At 38.9% G+C, this 12,932-nt stretch overlaps 1 protein-coding gene across 8 annotated transcripts in view; it reads right to left on the bottom strand.

The window, feature by feature from the left end:
* Positions 1 to 12,932, bottom strand: part of LOC114477761 (plectin-like) — a 171,791-nt gene that overhangs the window by 80,739 nt on the left and 78,120 nt on the right. The gene's annotated exons all lie outside the window — the stretch shown is intronic.

The raw sequence follows: 12,932 nt of genomic DNA, 5'->3' as shown, positions 1-12,932 counted from the left end.
CCAGGAAACTTTGCAAAAATATAATAGACTCAGTGTCAAATGACGAGCAACACACCTATGGAGTTGGTTTGAGCACATGTTCTGTAGCGCTACGACTTTTACAAAGACACCCACACAAAAGTGCACGCCTCCAATGGAATACACAAATACACGTACACACACCTTATGACTGGCCGACACACACCCTGTAGCATGTTACACATCCTGGCCCCAATGAATGGACTCTTGTAAACTCAGACTAGTGATAAAAAAAGAGAGAACTCGGCCGGCATGCGTCTATTACACCCTGGGGTGCCTGTATTGGCTGTTTAAGGAAAGGTGGAAAGGTGTCTCATTTCACATCTTTCATGATCAAGTGTCAAAAAAGAGCTTTTGTTCTATGCACAATGTGTGTTCCAAAAATCTCACATTGCAGACATTTACCAAGTTTCAAACTATAAAAAGACACGTACTTAGAACTATATGGAAGTTTAACGCTATTCATATCTGTGTTTGTTTAGGAGAGCTCCCAGCTCCCAAGAAATTCAGGCTGCGCAGAACAAATACTCCTTTCCACTGCAGCTCAATAAAGTGATGCAACTGGTTGTAAAAGACACTAAAAGCTGTATTGCAGCTTCAGAATGCAAACATTAAATCTTGGGAAAAGAGACCTTGTCACGTGCAACTATATAAAGAACTGTGCATTAGAGCTAACCTTTTCAGCAGTGACAGGAACATGATATCAAATTTCTATCCCGAGATCACTTCTCTCCTCTGTACATCTGTCTCCTGTTCGTCTCTCTGTGTCAGAGATGTCCTTCTTATGGCAAGTGTCCAAATGAAGGCAGAGCTATGAGGAGAAGTGCACACAGTAGGCAGAAGCCAACTAATCGATTAGTACCTAAGGATCTCAATGAATAGATAAAATGAAAGGAGAGATACACAGAGTAGGTGGTAAGTACAAATAAAAAACTCTGTCCGTCTGTCATTTGAAACCACACACACTGGAAAAACATTGTATTTGCCATGGCAACAGTCAGATATAGTAAACAAGTTATGAGTAAGTAATTTCTGCTTTCAAAGCTGCAGTGGAACCACAGGCCATACATGTGTCCAAGCACAGCTGTACTACATAGGAACATGTTAGGTCACTGTTTAGAAAGACGCTGATAATCAAAACAAACTCTCAGCACTCTGGTAAACTCCCTGCAGAGGCTAAAATCCTACTTGTGTTTAAAACTAGATATCTGAATATTCTATTTTCTCATGAAGCAACTTACTTGTGTAGATTTTCTGCTTTTATGAACTACATCATTCTGTACAATTTCTCCAACACAAGTTCACACACACGTCTGGCATCCATCAGTGAGGCAATGCTTCAGGCTGTTTGTACTCTACCTATAACTCAAAAACCCTCGAGCATACTTTGTGTTGTGTTAACTTTAGTGGTGCAATGGTTCAGCAGGTTGGGAGGATCAGCAAAGGGATTTGAAGGTTAATTGTATATGTATTGCATTCCTTTGTATTGCAAAACCAACGTTTTATTATTGACAAGCTGGAGTTTGTTCAACACTGAACCAGAAGGAAAGCTGGTGATAAAAAGTAAATGACAGTCATGCGTGAACATGTGAGAATCTGCAGTGCAGTAAATGCATGGTAATTTGGGCGGCAAAAAGCCATCATATGTTTGATGATGACTTGTTTTGCAGAAAAAGGTCTTATCTAATGTCTTCATCATACATCTTTAAAGGGGTTCAAGGTCCACAAGATTTATGATCTTAATCTTGTCAAGCCGAAAAACCAGTTTAAAATAGAAAACCAGCCAAACAAAAAACCAATAAGATATGAAGGAAAGAGGTTTATGCATAATTTCTTTTTTATTTATTACAGTTGTGCTTACATTAATACATTGAATTTCAAAGGTAACAGTGAACCAGTTATAATAGCATTGAGTGGTATCCTATGTGGTACGTTGGCACACTGTGACTTGACCTTTGTGTTCCATGTCAGAAAGATTTCATGTGCCCTTCAAGTGTTTAGTGTCCATCCAAGTTCCAACTATCAATCAAATTCTGGCCTAAGGGCCAAGCCTCCCAGCATCAAGATACAATACGTGCCAAATTCAATGGAAATGCTGAATCACTATCTCTGCTGGTAGCGTAGCTCTTAAGCGGAAGCAGCCTTAATGTAATATTAATGTTATGGAAACAACCTATAGAAGTATAGTAGGAGGGGATACTTAAAAAGTAGTTGAAGCAATACTAATGTTAGAAAAGTACAGTCTGCTATTGCTAAACTACAAGTCACAGATTATAAAGTGTCACCACAGCTGATGGTGGCTGGCAAATGATCTAGAGCAAAGGCCTGGTGCCTGGGGGATATGCACACGTGCAGCCCATCGTGTTATCAGATCCAGGACATTTCCACCACTTCCAAGGAAAGAAAAGGTCAGCTTGGCCATTCTGGCCCACTGTTACTCTAGAGTTAGCTGGTTTAGTCAAACCTGTGTCAAATTAAGCAGCAGATATGAGATGACTACTTTGATTGAAACTAAAGTGAAATGAGTGTTTTTTAAACCACTGAGGTTGAAAATACTATGAATTTGCTGAACACTTATGGCAGACTGAGAATAAATACAAGCCATATGTTGTCCTTAGTCCACCCCAAATCATGACTTGCACTAGTGTAGCTATGACAAATCATCCTGCAAAGCCTAGATACCCCTGCTGTGTGGATGAAAAGCCTATTTTTATGTCAGTGCAGTTTGTCTCGTAGCAAGGCTATGCTAGGAGGGTACTTCTTCAGTCAGGGACAGCTGTGCTTCCTGACTTAGCCGATGCATGTAAGAGCACAAATACTTGACCCCAGGATTCGGCTAAAGTTAGTTTGTTCTTAACTGCTTTATATGGGCGTGAGAGCTGTCATTTAATTAAATATAGACTTTGAAAAATAATTACTGCCATCAAGATGACGAAGCTGTTGTTCAAAGGTAATACAATGTAACAATGGAAATATGCAGTTACGATAGGGTGAAGTGCATTCCTCAGGGTTGACTGCGAGCTCTGAAACTATTTTAATTAAAGCCTTTCAGAATAAAATGAAAATATGCTGACGTTTAATGCTATCATTATCTTAGTTCATGCACCTCTGTTTTATATCATATGCTTGTGCTGGATCCCAATTTACTTAAATATGAAAGACAGAGAGAATCTTTAAAAATGGACACCAGTCAATCACATGGCATTTTGTTGTTGTTTTTTTTATTTTAATTTCAAGATAATCAGCTTATTAAATTAATTTTCACATGGAATAACGGAGGCTAATAACTTTTTTTTTCAATGCAGAAAATGTTTTAAAGCAAAAACTTCCTGTGGCAAATGTATATGTATATTGAATGAGCTGTAGTAGTAGTTATTAAAGCATGCACAGTAGTGAGGTCAAAAGTCAACCCCACAAAATTAATTGTGCTGAGAATTCAAAAATTGTCTGCTTATTAGCGATATTCAATATTAGCTTTTTGTCAGTTATATATATATATATATATATATATTTTATATACCGTATATTAAAAGACGCCTTAATATTACCTCAAACCACCTCTTGAACAACCTTGACTGTTATCTCTAAATGGTTCTGCGTGAACAGCCGTTGAATTACCCAGCCAACAGGCAGAGAAAGTAGCCTTTGAAATGCAAACAGGCTAAAATTGGGAGGATTAACCCCTGGTGTGAATCGGACTACTGGCCCATTTTAGTCTGGATGACAACACGAGCACAAGAGTCTTTTTAAGATGGCTCATTGTACAATGCAGGGCTTTTTATAACTCAAATCTGTTTGAATGCACTAAAGACTATAAAGGTTTTTTTTTCTTTTCAGCTAAATAAATATAAAAGAGATAACACCAGTGACGTGCAGTCAGGGTAGGCAGTGCCTACCCAAGGGTGAATTGATATTTTGATTATTTGTTGTAATCAGAATATAATTATAATTTATTTTTCAATTTACCTGTAAGTTTGAAAGTGTCCGCAATTTGTGCTTTTCATAGCCCAAATGACTAAACACCACTATTTCCTGGTACGGCAGAGACGCTGCACAAGTCTCACGCCTATGCTAAGTCAGGCAGGAGGAGGCCACGCCCTCTCCTGAAGGCACACTGGTGTTCTGCCTCCAGCCCCATAGCCTGTGTTTATGTGTGTTTGCACATTCGCAGTCAGTTCCCCAATATCAAAACCATTGATGTAAAAAGGCAGATTGCTACGCTGCCTTTGGATGTAACCGTGCTATGCTAAATGCTATATGTACGTTCAGAGTGCATTAGCCAATTGATACAGCAAGGCCGATTTTTCGACATGACTGACTTTATCACAGGCAAGTGCAAGTCATCACTTTGTCATCTTCAATTTTTAGAGCAGGGCTGCCTTTATGTACAGTGCCATCTAAGCCACCAGTAGTAGCTAATACACTTGGCTAATAATTAATACAGAAGGCCTTATGTTAGGGCTGCTGTGTAATGAAATTTGCAACACACTTTTCGGCCATCAGACCAATCACATGCAGGACTCCCTAAACACCAGGAAGCCCAGTACAGCCAATGGAATTCCTATAATCCATGTTTACAGGTAAGATAGGAATTCGATTTTATTATATTTTACATAAACTTTCAGTGTTTTAACAAAGAGTTTAGACCTTTATTGTCTGATATATGTGGAGCGGAATGTAGTGTTTCTTGTCCAGGTTTAAATAGTGGTTTAATAAAAGTATGCTTCTATGAATTTTAGGCTAAAGACACTGAATACCAACATATCTGTCCACATTTAAACCAATTCTACATGCAAAAACTTCAACTTTATTCAATATTTGAAGAGACAAAAGAGTCTGAAATACACATTGCAATACTAAACCTAACCCACATGGAAAGACAGGTTATACTTAATGTGAGATATCATCAATGTCTGCCATACTTTTTTGCTTCTGTGTTCTATTTTAAACAATCGCAATGAATTCTGAAAAATATAATTCATTAGAAAATTGCCCAGTACATTAAATATATATATTTTTTTCTTTCTGCAGTCATCAAAGGCCTCAATATCTCAGAGGAATTACTATATGCTGAAAGTAGTGACAGTTTATGTTACACGTACAGTAAAGACAAATTAGCCCCACTGACATCTTCTTAGTGCTTAGCGGACTTGACATCCCATGCATATTAGATACAAGGACCAAAGGAAAAATGTTATTTAAGTGTTGGCTTGAAAAAATTACCCAAAACTCCAAAAACTGCAATGGAAGCAGTAAACCCAAAACCACAGAAAATCATAAAACCCAATGCTGCTATAGACAAAGAGGCAGTGTTTTAGGAGCTAAAGTACATGGTCAGAGGGAGAGGTGTCTCTGGCATTTCTCAATAAACAACAATCTCTCAATGAATGATGAATAAAATACAGAAAGCAAATACAATGAAATGGATGGAAACATATGCACTGTTGCTGAAGGCCAAGTACAATAATTATTTTAAATTATTAGAATTAAGAGTTTCTTTTGAATATCTGGAGAGCTTACAAGAATTGTTAAAAGTAACTGCAGTGACTTAAAGCTCCTGGATAAGATACGTTTGTTCTCACCACTGTAAACACTCACTTGTTGATATTGTCAGAAAAGTTTTGCCCAGTGCATTTTGGGATGTGGAGTCCTGTAGACTAATGCAAATACATGTTTTTACTTAATTCTCATCATGTGTCCTTGTGTTTATTTGCCAGACAAAGAGGACCGTGATTCGCTTGACACCGTTTTTGTTTTAGTTTGTACCCCAGTACTTCCAGTTGAGACATTCAATTTCGGCCGATTTCTGGTCTTTCTGGGTTAGCCGCAAAATAAACTCTGGCCATATTTTTGCCGCAACACCAGAAATGTTTTGGGAAGTTACTTTGCCAGAATTTTTGGGGGCAATCACAAGTAGAAACACTTCTATGCATCTCACTAAGGGACTCCACATCCCACAATGCAAATTAAAAAAATTTCCATTGAAAATCAAAACTAACTTTTGAATGGAAAGTTCAACCTTCTACATTCATTTTTGAGTAAATTATCAAACTTTGAGGCCAACACCATGGGGCACATTTACTAAGGCGCTAAACACTTTGGAGTAGCTTTTTCCTCTTGTGGGTAATTTACTAAGATTGCAGTACTTGGTGCACGCGCAGACATGGTTAACTCCACGCTATTTAAATTACAATTTTACAACATAGAGAATGCAGGGGAGGAGAGTGCGTGAAAGTGCAATATTACATTTGAAAAAAATTGAATTTGAATCTCAGGGATCTTTGATAATTCCATATGGATCAATTGATAACATTGATCTGAGTTACTGCAGCAAAAGAGAAATCAGTCTGCAGCACTTCAGCGTTGTTTCTGGGCTGGCACTCGCCATCAACGCTCTGATAAGAGTGTTAGATGTGCCACACTGGGCCAGCTCATTGGCTCAGCTTTTTTCTTTACCCAACTCACAGTTTACACCACTTTTTAATTTCGTGGCTGTTACTATAGACCTGGACTATATTTGTATTTCAATTATTTTTGGTACCAGAACTAGAGTATTAAACATCTGTTCTTTTCATTTCCGCTGCATCTTCTGGCAATATTCACTGCAGCTGCATCTATGTGCGTAAAGCTGTGAAAGTTACTACTTTCCTTTGGGAGGTACAGCATTTATGAGCAAAAACAGGCACAGCAAACAGCTCCAGGTTTGATGAATGTAACTGCGCATCCTGCATTATTGTATTTGCATTTTCCCTTCCCAATATTTTGCGGCCCACAGCTGATCCGCCCAACATTACATAATCATCAGTGGCAAACACGCTAAATGCATTGTGCGTGCTATTCAATCCTGGTTGCCTGGGTTTGTTTACTGTTAATCAGTGCGCATAGTAAAGTTTGCACACATTTTTAAAGTTGCAAACCTTTAGTAAATCTGTAACTATCTCATCATCTGTTAAAAAATTATCATCTATGGCATCTCTAACATTTGCTTTTTTTGAATTAAGTTTAAGTCAAAGAAAAGTCTGAAGAATGGCATTTTCTCAGTTAAGGTTCATTTTCAGCAACACAAATTTACACAAAAGCCTAGTGTAGAATAGAGAATTGTGTGAAAGGGCTTTAAATAAAAAAGGAAAGTTCTTGGCTTCTGTTTTACCAAAATGCTTAAGTAGCAATGGAAAATCTATAAACTAATGTGTGCTCAAGGTAAAAATGACAGGCACTGCTTGGTTCCTCAGTTCTTTACGTCACGGGTTACACCTTCCTCTCCTTTTCCAGAGTGGAAAGACAATTAAGTCATAGGTTGTGTCATTTTTCAACGTCGTCACCAACCAAAAGTAAGCTGTAGTGCCCAAAAACTTGGGAGTCTCCTTCGTCATCTCAACTTAATGCCCCGCGCAGTCCCTCACACTCGGACAGCTGCCCGCCCACTGGGGGTAGATTAGGTGAGACAGACAGTCGTGATGTTGTGGACAGTTTTCCTGAGATAAGGCTTTCCTTAATCTATTTGTGCATCTTCTGTATTGTTTGTGTTGCTGAAGAAGAAATAGAAATCAGACAATGGTGATAAAGTCCACACACACACACGGTAACTGCAAGAATGTTTTGTGTTATAAACAAGTTCCAGCTGTCAGATCCGGATAGAAAACTCAAACCAGCCGCGAGTTATTTGCTATTTTTCCTTCTCAAAGATACAAGCCAGCATGCAGCCAAAGTCTTGCACCACTAAACTGATTTAGTTAACATTAAAATGCCCAACAATTTTTGTAGGACCACAGAGGCCACACCTCTTTATGACATGTACTTTATTCAACTAATGCAGAGAAGTTCCCCAAAGTTGCATGTCCATATCTTCTATTTCATCAGGTTGATTACTTACCTTTTTTGGGGGTAAGCCAGAACCGATCGCCAAGTGGATCCCCTGTGTCCATGCTGCTTGGATGTGACATATAATGAGAAATGTCTCAAAAACTGCACAACAACGCTCTTTCCGTTTTGACCGCACAGTCACAAACCCTACTGCCACTCCGTTTCACCCATCTGAGCCCCACTGACTGTCCAGTACAAGGACATTGCATGCAAGGGCTAAAGAACACTGTGAAAGGATGTGATGGGGTACTTTTAAGGTTGGGAGGGTGTAAGTGTGAAACCAAGAACAAGGGAATCTTTTATTCTCTATCCCATAAACGCAGAGGAACATGTACACTATAAATCGTAAAGTCTTGCCAAGATGGACATATCCTCTTTGCTTCCCTGGATACCCATCCCCATGTCCCATACATCTAAGAACGCCCACACTTTATTCAGACAGTAGCTGAGTAGAAACACACTGGATCCTTTGTCCTGGGACAATTGTGGCTGCAGAAATGAAGAGAGACCACAGAGAAAAAGCCAGACTAGGAAAACTGAAAAGCGAGAGGCAAAAAACACATTTCTCAAAGCCAGCATGCAAATAGCACCCAAAATACACCCAACAACAGCTCTAGCTTTGTCTAAAATATAGTTGTGCATGGTGTATAGGGAGCAATTACGCCTTTAGTGTGCTGTTAAAGAGCAGCGATTAAAATTCTTAAGCTACAAGAGTGCAACCATGTCGAGCTCCAATGCTTTTCAAATGAAACTGATGGATGGTGCCAGATATTGGTTAACAATGTTGAGGTTTTGGATTGCTTGGTGCTGACTTTTTAAACAGATGTTGTTAATAACAATCTCACAGGAGGAACAAAACAGAGGGATGCATGGGTAATGTGACATTATACTTAAATTTCAAGTGAAAATGAATTCAAACAGCGAGGTGGCATGTCTGTTCTTTAAATCCTGATAGAATATGAAGCTTTCTAATGAAATGGTTCAAAACTAAATGTACAAATATCTGAAAACCAAATGAAGTGACAAGCACTTCTTACAACAGTTACTATTTCAAAGCACTGAACGTTCTGTTGCCTAACAGCATCAGCATAGTACCCTAAAAACAGTAGAAGATGTGGATGCACTAGGCAACTTTTTCCATCCCCGTTCATAAATTCATTAGCTTTTTCATTGCTTGCACTACTTTCTGGAGCTTCTTTCACAAGATGGGAAAACAACACTCTAGAACTAGAACCTAATCCGCCCTCAAAAGTTAGACCTGAGACGGCCCAGCCTGACAGAATAGGCCTGAGACTCTTCAAATATGTGCACGCACACGGATCAAGAACAAGTCGGACATCATTTATTCATTTTCCAGAGGCCAGCCTTCAATTCACCTCCTCAGCATCCATTTGGGCATCTTTCTCACACATATCAAAACGCCATCACATGACTGCTCATTTACACACAGCGGCCGAGCGGTTTTTGGAGGGAATTCCACGTCTGTTCATCTGATCAGAACACTAAAAATGATATATCGTAAAAATGTGATACTTTCCCCAAAGAATGTATATGTATCAGGTAGGCTTTACACAATCAGGATTGTTTTGGCCGATCACCGATCAGTGAGTGTAAAACACACAATCATTGATAACCGATCTGATCATATGAAGAGGGCTATGGGAACCGAATTTGGTACTTTTCAGGTACCGACTGAATTCCTTCCTACTATCTGGTACCAATTTATGTAAAATCAAACTGTACCATGTTCCAGTACCTTTAGATGCATACATGGGACTGTGAGGGAGTGGAAGACTTGGCGACTTCACGGGTGCATAGCTAAGGTGGGGCGCACACACACACACGGTACTGTGTCCACAAACCTCCTCAAATGGACAGAAACGCCATGTATTAAAGGCCCTTCACTTTGCGGCTGCACTGGCTGAATAAACAACACGAGCTAAGAGACGCTAACAGCAGACGCTGATTCCGCTTTCAGAGCCGGTAGACTCGAGACGCATACAGGGTCCAGCGCTCCGCTCCGACTGACAGATGCAAGTGAAATACTATAAAGCCGTGTCATGCAGAGCAAACATGTCGGTGGCTTGGAACGTCTCCGCAGTAAATGAGACGGATAAAACATCTACAAAAAATTTCACCATGAAAATGATGTCATTGATTGGATCGGCAAATTAAGACATTACACCCAATCACAATAATTGCATAAAATGCAAAATATTCGCCGATCTGATATTGCCCATATAAGCCTAGTATCAGGGTATGCTCTGTGTCATGAATAGGGGTGTGAATTACCTGGCATCTGGCGATACGATTCATATCCCGATACATAGGTCACAATACGATACGATATATCTCGATATTAAATTATGAGGCGATTATTGCAATTTATTGCAATTTTTTAATATATGACTTAAACTACTAATCTGTAAATGTGTACACCTTCTCTTCATGAGAACATTATGTATGAAATATATCTTATTGGCATATTTTACACTCAAAACCATTTTAACATGTGCCAGCAACTTAAAATAAAAAAAATTAAAAAAAACATACAATCTGTCTGTGGCTTTTAAAGCAACTTTGACTTTAGTGCAACTTAACTGAGGTTTATGCCTAGATCAACAAATAAATGCAGAAAGTTAGTACTTCCTATTTGGATTTTATTGAAAAAAACACAAGCTGGTCAACATGCCCAGGTTTCACTTACAATGTCTCCTGCAGTGGAAAATACTTTCCTGGTTAAATAAAGGTAAATAATGAATATGTTTTTTTTTTTTTTTTTTATTAAAAAAAAATCGATATGGATGCATTTTGAATGGATCCGCTGCATCCATTTTTTTTCAACAACCCTAGTCATGAAGCCATTTTCGTTAAAAACAACAGTTTTATCCTGTCCTCGATCCTCTACAAAAGTAGGTCCATGATACTTAATAATCTGGCCATGACAGGGATCATACATAGATTATTATACATTTGTTTGCATTTAGTTTTTGGTGTATTTGGCAAAACTATGAGAAAAGTTAGTGGACAAAAATAACACTGTGTGTAACTTTACTGTGTTCCACAAGGTAGTGTTGTGAGGTACTTGTGTCTTCTTTAGGGGTTTACACTAATAGCAAATGTAGACTATTTAGCACTGGACAATCAAAAGTTTCGTAAGTCAAAGTAAATACATGTGAGTACTGCAAAAAAATAAAACAGTATTGAAATGATACACCATCATGAAATGGAGCTCCAGCAACTGTTATCAGTAGGGTACAAAATGGTAGGCAGGGCAGTGCCAGCCAACTGGAACCAGTCTATTTGTACCAGAGCCAGATGCTAAGACACACGCACTCAGGAAAATACTACAAAAAAGAAAAAAAGGGAGAGAAAAAAAAAGATAGAAAATTGAAACTTAGAATCTAAAGAGAAACGAAACTGGGTTTTTGTCGTATGAGTCAGCGACTGCGCACACCATAGGGGAGTGGTCAGGAGTTGGTTGCTAAGCCAACGCAGTCCACAGGTTTGGCAAACACCACGTGCTGTCTGCGGCTGAGTTCCCAGGAAACATGGGCGAGCTGCTGCTATGGCAACCAGCTGTCAAACAACACAAGCCCACACAGCTTCCGGACTGCAAGTCTATCTACTGGTCAGCCGCATGGTGTGCATTTGCATTGTAACATGAGAACTTTATTTTTAGATAGACACCCTGACGATTGGCGGTAGTATTAAAATGCAGTACTGGTGTCCCCGCACACATGCTCTCACACACACACACTTACAGAAATCCTTCCACCATGGGCCCCCACCCCCATTCCAAACTCTGTGGGGAGAATGAATCATTCTTTTTTTTGCTCTGAGCACAAGGAAAGACTGGCCGTAAACCTTACAGAGCACAGAGAAGAGGGGCCCTTGCCGTGCCTCTGCTTTGGAGTCCAGTTACAACCAGTGGTGACTCACAGGGGTTATTATCTCTGCCACTTTCATAAACTGGCCTTCGCTGCACTGAACCACCCACAGCAGGGCTCTCATAACCCTTTAATGTCGGAAAGCTACAACAACCAACGTCGAACAAGGTCGTGGGATACTTTCTGAAAGACGAAGAAACATTTGCAATCCAAATGGAAAAAATATAACAATATAAAGTCACATTACTGGCATGGTTGATATGATGCAAACAAAAATTAGCTTTAACTTGTTAATAATTATGCTTGTTTTTTTTAATCAAAATGTCAAAATTTCTTTTCTTTTTTTTCTTTCTTTTTTCTTCTCCCAGACAAATATTCAGTGGATGAACCTAAGCAGGAAACTGTAGCAGAGCCATGCTGTAATTAATATAAGATGTGAACAGTGTGGTTTGCTGTTAGACAAACAATGTCTTTCCTGAACCACACATTGTCTGGATGACAGCTTTATGTTCACATATTGTTTACACTCGTTATATATTACTAAGCATAGACATGACTTCTGAAAGTTTAATCATCACATAGTAAAACAAAAATCTGTGTGTACTGTAAATACCAACTTAGATGGACCGAATTTATTGAGAAGAAGAGAACACATCAGTGAGATCTCTCAGGGCTCTCAGATCTATGGACACAGGTCAGATAGTGGAGCCCAGAGTTCACAGTAAACATGGTGATGCTGCTTTTAGTTGTTATGCTGCAAAGAAGTGGAACAAACTGCCAGCAGAGCTGAAGTCAGTATCTAATGTGAACATTTTTAAATCAAAGTTAAAGGCACTTTTTTTTCTCTACTGCGTATGATTGAGAGAGAGATTTCTAATCATGTTATTGTTGATTTCATGTTTTTACTGCTGACTGTAAAGTTCTCATTGATTTTTAAGCTGTTGAATGTTTTCTGTTGCACTTTTTCATCATGTAAAGCACATTAAAATACCTTGTGTATGAAATGCGCTGTATAAACAAATTTGCCTCGTCATGCACAGGAGCATTATTATTTTTGTGAACATTTCAGAGATTATGCATTACTTTTTGTAACGACATGCCTAAATGGCACATGCACTACCGTCTGATATTGGATGTTTAAACTGCGCTACCATTATAGCA

Source organism: Gouania willdenowi, chromosome 16 (assembly GCF_900634775.1).
Source record: "Gouania willdenowi chromosome 16, fGouWil2.1, whole genome shotgun sequence".
NCBI lineage: Eukaryota > Metazoa > Chordata > Actinopteri > Blenniiformes > Gobiesocidae > Gouania > Gouania willdenowi.
This window is presented reverse-complemented; position numbering and strand designations above follow the sequence as displayed.